General features: G+C 39.6%; 1 protein-coding gene across 1 annotated transcript in view; it reads right to left on the reverse strand.

The window, feature by feature from the left end:
* The window catches only part of LOC309698081 (teashirt homolog 1-like), a 50,255-nt gene extending 50,058 nt beyond the window's left edge, over positions 1-197 (reverse strand). The window contains exon 1 of the mRNA XM_082520355.1: positions 181-197. The gene's annotated coding sequence lies outside the window, so the exon portion shown is untranslated. The remainder of the gene's footprint in view (positions 1-180) is intronic.
* Positions 198-10,505: the final 10,308 nt, after the last annotated feature.

Consider the following 10,505-nt stretch of genomic DNA (forward strand, 5'->3'; position numbering starts at 1 on the left):
AGAAAAGTCTGTCTAAGATATGTGAAAAATTATATCTCTATTTTCACATGAAACACGTGAGACATCTAGTAAGACATTAACCACATAGCAACGGTTAAGTGACTACTTTGTTTTTGTACAACTAGCCTCTGAAACATATGAAAAAAAAATGCTACAAGAACTATTGTGTGTCAGACAAACCAACAGGTGTAGTAGGTGAAGCAGGCGTTGAATCCACCAAGTCTCTTTTCGGTTTGTTACTTGCAGACGATACAAAGCAATGCTCTGTTGCAGGCACGCAGACGGTTAACATTCTAGATGTCCAGCTCTGATGGGAGACGCGTCCCCAACAGATGGGCAAAAAGAGTAAAGAGAAAAACAACAAAGTCAAGAGGGTAAAAACGGAGACATCAGAGAGATACATCATCATCCCACCTCTCTGACACTCTGTAGGGCTTGACCTTACCAGGCTGCTGGGTTGTCAGAGTGGCCTAATCAAGTAGTAGGCAGGGCCGCCAGACCTGCCCTGGTCGGAGAACACGCACAACCCTGACTTGATGAGTCCAGTCTGTGATACATGCGTGAGGGAGCATTTAAAAGTGGCGTTTTTACCTTTTTTCATTTTCACACAAACATCACAGCTGAGATGTAGGTCAAACAGCAACAGCATACACATCCAGAGTGACAGTAAAGTACTACAGAGTATTAAATACAATACTTGATGTGCCAGAGAGCCACTTGATAAATAAAGAGTTCTGCCTTTACAGATTGTGTTATACTGTTTTTGCTACATTTCACTCTGAGAAAAAAAACTGCAGGGCTGAGCGAAATCAAACTCTCTCTAACGCAAAAGTGCATGCAGTATTTTTTAACCCATAAGCCTTTATCTATCTATCCATATATATGTCTACTCAGTTATATCTTGATAATGGCAACGTATTTTACACAGACGCACATAACTTCAGATTTTTTTTAGACGGTGGAATTAATTCCATTGCTCCTCACAAAATCTAATTTAAAGGTGATGACTAAGAACATGAATATCATTAGAGGCGTATTAAAAAATATTATTGACCTTTCTGCGGCTGTGCGAGTGGACATCAAACCCAACTTTTTAACATCTCTCCCAAGCAGAGTGTTATTATCATATGCCGGTCTTAATAAATTATTTCTGTCACACTGTAAAATAAGTAAAAAAAAAAAATTAAGCACAACTCTACAGTTTTATGAGCCTGTAAAGGTGAAGGCCATGCATATTAAGTTTTTCATGCACCGTGAACTTTGGAGGTATGCTACAATAGGTTACATAATTAATTTCTGCAGGAAAGCTTGAGCCATATATTTCAACATTTTTTCCCCTTATGCTTAAAGGGTGATGCTGCCACAGACGGGGGATACTGTAAAACTGGGAGAATCACCGTGGTCGTCATGTATCGAGGTTCAAAGTTCAGTTTTGCTGACTCCTATGCAGAAAATTACCACAGAAAAAGACAAACGAACAGATATAAGATGAATAAGTTTACGATAAAGTATTTAAAGACGCTGTGAAAAACAAATGGTGCTAAAGTTTTCATTTCTTTTCATATCAAGAGCTTGTTTTCACCATGAGAGATTTTTAACGCATTCATAAACATCAAGTTACACTCACCATCCTTACAAATGTGCACCTGCACACACTATTTGTACTCAGTTGTAAACCGTACAACCACATGATGAATCCACCTCAGTCGGTGCAGAAGGTGATTGTTGGCTCTGAGCGCTTGTCACTTTGTGGTTGTGCGGTTGTACTAATGCAATCATCTGGTTTACTGATGGGGTAAATTTCCACCTTCGTGACATCCGCTGAAATCATTTTGCTTCATTTCTCGTGATAATTGCTTTGTGGTGCACTTTTTCCTATTAGCAGCACCTGCTTTTACTCATTTATTCCTCGCTAAGATTTCCACTTGAGGAATGACAATGTCAGGCTTTAAGAGCCATGCGAGGTGTTTAACAAGCTCTAAATATCAGTTAACATATGAAATGCTGAATATGACTATCGTTCTAGATTAGTTTGGTGCTACTATAATATATACACTCAGAAAAAGCCTTTGATGATGTGGCCAAACGCACAGTGCAACAAAGGCCATAAATACGACCTTTTATTGGCTAAATTTCACTGAACTAGGAAAGCCTAAGTAATCAGTTTTATATCGGTTCAATTTGAGGTTCGCAGCAGATGAGAAATTGCTTTAGACCAGCAAAGACTTTTATGAGAGCAAAGTAATTTATTTAAGAACTTCAACCTGAAAAAAAAAAATCACAATAATAAGTCAACGCTTTGGTCCAGTATACTTGTTACTTGCATATTTCAAACAATACCATTCTCACAGTTTGTAACCATCATGGTTTCCACACTGAATCACACAAAAGCGTCCAGTTTAGTTTCGCTGAACAGCGTACAGAGCCGAGGCTTTGGGGCTCTAAGCACCGGCATCCTGTTGTGATTTTCATTTGAGTCACAGTGTGGCAGATTGGTTAATTTGATAAGCTCACGCTCGCTCCCTCAATCACTCTCTCGCATATATTTCCCGTTTTAAACTTCATCAATGAATGCCACACTGATGCTTGTCTTATCTACATCATTAGTAAATTCTTTTAGATCCAGCTGTTTTGTGACTGCTTGTGTTCGACTTTTTTAATCTTGCCGTTTTTAAATTGATCAGTATAATTCAAAAGTGCAATTTATTATTTATTTAAAAGTAAAGTTCAGATGTTTTCGGTTGTTTGCTTTATTGAACCATATTGCTAAAATGAGACGCAGGTATTTTTCAGGCCTTTCACTCTTTGACTCTTAACCACTGGTTCCAAAATACTTTCTCTAAACTCCTGGTCCACTTGATCATGTAACAGCACTGTAGGTTCATCTCCAGGTCATTGCTTTTAATTATTGCACCCTTATTTCTTTTTTCTTTTTTTAATTTCTCATACTTTTTATTGCCAGCTGTTGTGACAAACTGTTCTACATACTGCTATACCCATGAGCCTCTGCAGGCACTTCTATATGCCCAGGACACCTGTCATAGTAGCAAATCAAAGCAAATTCATACACTCTTTCATTGGTCCTGGGAACAAACCACCTGCACAAGCTCCAAAAAACCATCTTTAAGTAACCATCAGTCCACAGGAGAACTGTTGCAGGCTGCCTTGTATACAGTCAGGTTGCACAAACACAGCAACTTTTGATTTTGCAAAGAGGCAGGCTTAAAGTGTTGTCACAAAAAAGCTTGCTTTTACATATAAACAGGATAGTTGTCATTAAAGTTTGATTTTTATATAGTCAGGATTTCTCAAATTTATCAGAGGACCCACATACAGTGAATCTTCATTTCTTAAATTTAAGATGTCTCATCAACTCCCTCGACCACTCGAGTCCAACATGGTGAGATCTGCCAATTTAGGAGACTCAATCCCTGCGCTAAAAATGTGTTATTTTCAGCTTAATTCCAGTGATATTATAATTTTGTTTATTTTTCCAAATTATTCTTTCTGTATTTAGTGAGGAGTCAAACAAAATTCTGCTGCAGTGACTGTTAAGTGATGTATGGGTGACATACATTAAGTGTGATACAATGGAAATGGAAACCGTAAAAAACCGTTTAAAAAAAATCAAAAGAACTAGGATTTAAATTCTTTTTTAAAAAGATGCTAATAATTGCTGGACGGATGATGACGTTCCTGCACAGTTTCATGCAGACTGACCCGCCTGGAGGAGACAACATACCTATAGATATACAGTGGGGCAAAAAAGTATTTAGTCAGCCACCGATTGTACAAGTTCCCCCACTTAAAATGATGACAGAGGTCAGTAATTTGCACCAGAGGTACACTACTGTGAGAGACAGAATGTGAAAAAAAAAAAATCCATGAATCCACATGGTAGGATTTGTAAAGAATTTATTTGTAAATCAGGGTGGAAAATAAGTATTTGGTCAATAACAAAAATACAACTACTATATTACTATATTACTTTGTAACATAACCTTTGTTGGCAATAACAGAGGTCAAACGTTTACTATAGGTCTTTACCAGGTTTGCACACACAGTAGCTGGTATTTTGGCCCATTCCTCCATGCAGATCTTCTCGAGAGCAGTGATGTTTTGGGGCTGTCGCTGAGCAACACGGACTTTCAACTCCCACCACAGATTTTCTATGGGGTTGAGGTCTGGAGACTGGCTAGGCCACTCCAGGACTTTCAAATGCTTCTTACGGAGCCACTCCTTTGTTGCCCGGGCGGTGTGTTTTGGATCATTGTCATGTTGGAAGACCCAGCCTCGTTTCATCTTCAAAGTTCTCACTGATGGAAGGAGGTTTTGGCTCAAAATCTCACGATACATGGCCCCATTCATTCTGTCCTTAACACGGATCAGTCGTCCTGTCCCCTTGGCAGAAAAACAGCCCCATAGCATGATGTTTCCACCCCCATGCTTCACAGTAGGTATGGTGTTCTTGGGATGCAACTCAGTATTCTCCTTCCTCCAAACACGACGAGTTGAGTTTATACCAAAAAGTTCTACTTTGGTTTCATCTGACCACATGACTTTCTCCCAATCCTCTGCTGTATCATCCATGTGCTCTCTGGCAAACTTCAGACGGGCCTGGACATGCACTGGCTTCAGCAGCGGAACACGTCTGGCACTGCGGGATTTGATTCCCTGCCGTTGTAGTGTGTTACTGATGGTGACCTTTGTTACTTTGGTCCCAGCTCTCTGCAGGTCATTCACCAGGTCCCCCCGTGTGGTTCTGGGATCTTTGCTCACCGTTCTCATGATCATTTTGACCCCACGGGATGAGATCTTGCGTGGAGCCCCAGATCGAGGGAGATTATCAGTGGTCTTGTATGTCTTCCATTTTCTGATGATTGCTCCCACAGTTGATTTTTTTCACACCAAGCTGCTTGCCTATTGTAGATTCACTCTTCCCAGTCTGGTGCAGGTCTACAATACTTTTCCTGGTGTCCTTCGAAAGCTCTTTGGTCTTGGCCATGGTGGAGTTTGGAGTCTGACTGTTTGAGGCTGTGGACAGGTGTCTTTCATACAGATGATGAGTTCAAACAGGTGCCATTCATACAGGTAACGAGTGGGGGACAGAAAAGCTTCTTACAGGAGACGTTACAGGTCTGTGAGAGCCAGAGATTTTCCTTGTTTGAGGTGACCAAATACTTATTTTCCACCCTAATTTACGAATAAATTCTTTACAAATCCTACCATGTGGATTCATGGATTTTTTTTTCACATTCTGTCTCTCACAGTTGAAGTGTACCTCTGGTGCAAATTACTGACCTCTGTCATCATTTTAAGTGGGGGAACTTGCACAATCGGTGGCTGACTAAATACTTTTTTGCCCCACTGTACATGCATACATACACGGTGATCCTTATCATGAGGTAGGTGTTGTAAGAAGTCAGTTGACGGTTATACTGAATCCCAGTAAAACTGGCAAATCAGGGCAATGTCAGAAAGAATGAGGCTGGAGTCAGTTTGTATGTATCACACACTGGATCTTCACCTTTTAGAGACTTTACTGTTGGAAAACGTGAGAAGCTTCCAGAGATTCTTTCCATTGCTTTGTTGCAACGGTCATTTCCAAATCCCTTTCCTGAGTAGATTTTAGAAACAGATTGATTCTGCTTACCAAGTAACTGATTATTAAAAAAAGGAGATTAAGGAGATTCTCAAAGGCTTAGAATGAAACATACTTTGTAAAGAAAGGTGACTCTTCAGGTAAATTTTAAAGGAGGGTGTGTTGTGCTAAAGTCACACTAGAGAAGTGGTTGGAGACATCGGCCTAACCAAAATTATTGTGACCCTGTGCATTGAATTCTCACTGCTTTAAAGATGGAGAACAGGTCTACAAAATTCTTCTAAAATAATGACACAGTTGCTACAGGACAGTAAACTGCAATAAGAGCTCAGCAGCCTTACATTTATATAGGAAAATAACCACAATACAACCAGTTGAGTTCAGTCCCCTTTTGGAAAGAGGTGTCCTAGACAAGTTCAGCTTATTGGCGCATGCTGACTCAAAGTGATTGCAAAATGTTGGCAATGGAGAAAGACAACATGACTGCAGTCAGTCTTAATTGGATCATCCCATATGGAAAAGAAATAGTAAAAACTTATCAAAGACTTGCATAAGATGTGGCCTACTTCATATAGTGAATCATATACTGTAAGGCTTATATGATTTACTCATGGAAGTGGCCACTTTCTCATTACTTTCATATATTGTTTTAGTAAAGTATGCAAAACATACAAGTTTCATTTATATAACTTTTCAAGGATCTTATATGTGTTTTTACTCTTGTATGCTTTTCATACAAGTTTCACACAAGACAGATACAAATTTTATAAGATTTATATATATCTTTTCCATATGGGATGATTCGTTGAATCTGTTTGTTTGGAGACGGGTTGCCTCCCACCAGGCAACCTGTGTGCTCACAAAGAGAGTGTTGCATGATCAACCTCAGGGCAACTATTTGCAATTGTTTGCTGAATGCAAAAATGCTATTTTTACTATGTTATTTTACCCATTAGTTTTAGCAAAGCTACTAACCTGGAAAAATCAGGGTAAAAATGTGACTGTGGCAAATTCCCTTTATTTTATAGTAAAGGAAATATTTTATTCACAAAAAGAGCTTTTATGTTACTTATACAATTCTGTTTCTCAACATCAAAAGCACCATCCAAAATGGACTTAGGACTGAATGGTTGGGACAAACTGGAAAAAGAAGAACGGTTTCTTGCCATTAATGCCATTTCCTTTCAGAATTCCATGTTCTTCACAGACTTAGTCGCTCTTTAAAAGAGAACTGGTGCCTCTCATCACTAAATATTGCAGCAGCTAGTTCATGAAGACACCTTTTCCAAAGGACACCCTGTGTGCAGCTCTGTGATGACAGAGAAAATGGCAGCATTTGATGCTTCCATGGAAGAACTGCAAGCACACCGGCTACTGATCACCTAAAACTGTCTAAGGTATCAAATATCAGATATGACTGTGTGGACAAGACTGTAATCATAATGGAAATCTTATGGGTCCAGGTTTACTCGAGCGTCTTACAGAAGAACATTTATTTCAGAAAGCTCGACCACAGAGAAAGTCTGCACACACTGTCCGCTCTGAAAGCCATAACAAGCCATTCATGTGTATTGTACATTAATCTCCATTCAACTACAATCACTATAACAGGCAAAAACTGTTTTTAATATTATGTTGGACAAATAAGTAATCCCTGTTTGTTACAATGACACGTTTTCACTCGCTGGGCATTGAGAAAGCTAGTTATTCTCACCCACCTCTGAGTGTCTCAGGTGTGAAGTTTTACAATAGTCGTATATTTCAAATGCCTCAGCCTACTATCATCAGCTCTGCAATACAGACAATGCTGGAAACAGGCACTGCTGCTCTATGGAATCAGCCTCGACAGCTGAATGACGTCAATACGAGAAGCCAGCATTTCTCTGTACTTGACCCCTTACCAGCTAGTGTGAGCCGACACCAATATTGCTCGCTGTTGCCACTCAACTCATGACAGCTGAATGGACACAGAGGGAAAGTTTGGTTCTGTTTCTCGCTCTTCCTTATCTGCCTCTTACAACAGAAAAAACAAGCAAATCCCATGCACTTGGGGAGAAAACGACACGCAACAATGGCATCCACCAATAGCGCTGTCAAACAACGCCATCTCTCTCGGATGTTAAAAGCTTTAAGAGCTGAGGCCTCTGTGACATCCATAGCCTCGGGATGTCAAAGATGGTTGAAGACTTGAGAGCAGGCCTCTTTTTTAAAAATACTGTGTGTGGGTGTGTGAGTGTGCACGTCTCCGAGCAGCAAAAGTGACATTTGAGGGGCACTTTACAGAAGCCAGCGGTTGCTAGGGATCTTCTGTATCACCTAAAGAGCCTTTGTCAGTCATTGGAAAGCTGTCACCTTTCGGGGGGCCGATACGGTAGGGGGAGCCGGCTGACAGGTAGGAATTAATGAGAGGTGTATGACAGCAGACCTCGGTGCTCTGGTGTATGTGTGTGTCTGTGTGTGTCCACATGTGTGTGACTGAGGTCCTTTGTCTCAAGAGGATGAACCACCGTCTTTGTCATCCTGATAGAGAAAGAGGGGAGAGAGGATGTTCAAGAGAGACAAAAAGAAGATTCAAAAGATGCTGTTGATATTTCCAGATGGATAAACATGTAATCCCGTTTCAATAGCCGCTCACTAACACACATACTGATGCGGGAGTCTCATAATAAACACCTGTGTACAAGTTCAAACTGTGCATGGAAGGAGTGGCCCAGCACGTTGGCACCTTTGGTCACTTCTGCCTCCACGGCTACACGTACGACTACAAGTTCACATCCTCGCAGAACAATTTAAGATGCTCTTCAAACGTGGTGCCAAATTACATTCACTTTTACAACCATGTGTATCTGTCTGCTGTTGTGTGTGTGCGGGTTGATGTAATAATCTGTGTTCCTTTCCACATTACACAGTTCTCCATCGCAGTAAATGAGTTCTGTCAATGTTTCTGCATCTCAATTACACAACTGAAATAATAGGCAGCGGTGTGGCTAAGGAGGAGGAGGAGTGCAGGGGCAGCTCATCCACAGAGCTGAGAGATCAAACGCTCTCTTGATGACACTTGGTGACTTCCTCTTGCTTAGCAAGATGCAACATGGCCATTACTATTTATAAATCACTGGTATTTTTAAAATCACAGAGAATAAATGTGTGTTGATACAGCGACTAGGCACAACTCAGTGATAAAGTGAGCAATGACAGATGCTGAAAGCCAGTGATAAGTCACTGTCCACGAGCTAGTGCATGTGTCTGGTTATGTGTTAAGATGTATCTTGAATGTATCTTGAATAAAAATCAACAACCCATGCAAATCACTGTATTTGAGTCAAATAACTATTTTAAATCAGAATATGAAGCGGTAATGGTAAGTATAGCAAAAATGCAGTTTTACACTCAGTGTAGACTATTTGATCACAGCCCACAAGCTATTCTTGAAAGCTGCTTGCAATAGCTTGTTTTACCTTTTAGAAGTTTTTTCTTTTTAATCTTTAATTTTGGTTGGCAAATAGCCTTTAAGTTTCATTCGTAGCACACATGAGTAAAATAACACAAACTGTTTCTTTTTTCATATGTTTTTATATCTGGATGGGAAAAAACATCACACACAGGTAATATTTCATTAGAGTCAATTTAGCTGTGGTGATGCCATGCATTTGCTGTGGCATCATTTTGATAAGCTTATGCAGCGTCACAAACTTTAAGTTTCGCCAAAATCTCCCAGTGTTCATTTTGGACTGCTTCTCCAGCACATCCTAAAGATGCTCAGAGGGGTTAAGGTCTGGACCACAGGCAAATAAAACATCGACATCTTTTAGTAGGTCAGAAAGAATAAAGTCAATGCAGAAGAGCCTTAAACCTGCAGTCTTTCTGTAATGGCCGCCAGATGGCAATAGCTGTGGTTGCAAAAAAAACCCAAAAACCTCCTGGTCCTATGAAAGTGTATGGTAACATTTTTGTATATAGTGTCAGAATAAACTGAATTTTTATACCAAAGCTAGATGAAATCACGTTCTACAACAGCTGCTGTTGCTAGCACTGCTAAGGTTAGCCAGAATGAAAGCTAATGTGACGTCAGCATGTTTGCAGTGTTACGCATGATACAAAGTAGCGCACATTTCAGTAAGTAACATGTTTAACAGTTTTATATAACTCTTTAAAAACGCAAACAAAAATATTTGTTTGCCAGTCTGTAACTTGGTCCATTAGCATATGCTAAGTTAATGCTAAGTTGCTAAGTAATAATACGTTTTTAATGTTGTTTTTAGCGTTTTGGCTTAGCTCAGTGTATACATCTATTTCTTTTTTTTTTTTACCAAAGCAAGTGTGTTATAGTCCCATCAGTTTTGAGTATTAAATACTTTTTGTATCTAATATTTAGTAAGATCACAACTGAACATCAGCAAAATACTAATGACAAGAAGCGTCCATGAGCTTGTCTGACTCAATCTTAAAAAATCCGCAAAACTAAAAACAGAACCTTTATTACACTGAAATTTGGGTTCATAATAATTTTCATTTGTGTTTTAAACTATTTTAACATTCTTTAGTGATGAAAGCAAAAGCCAGTCTGAAACATGTCAAGGACGGAGTATAATTATCTTGCTACAAGGCCCGACTGAACTTGAGCAGCTAAAGAAAACATCAAATTTATTTGAACTCTCAGACATTTGACTAAAGAAGAGGATGTGTGAAATCAACTGAGACTGAGAAATAAACATTTTGAGACCGATCTTTGTATTGGAAATCTGACAACCAAAGTCAGCAGGCCAGAGAGACGAGCCCAAGGACACCTGAAAGTGAATAAAAAGAAAGATATGTGTGTTAATGTGTATGTGTTTTCATGTGAGCCAGAAAATTCTGATAGGAAGATGTTGATTTAAATAACTGACTCTCTGAGGATCTGACA

Source organism: Aulonocara stuartgranti (assembly GCF_965226115.1).
Source record: "Aulonocara stuartgranti genome assembly, chromosome: 22".
Taxonomy (NCBI): Eukaryota; Metazoa; Chordata; class Actinopteri; order Cichliformes; family Cichlidae; genus Aulonocara; species Aulonocara stuartgranti.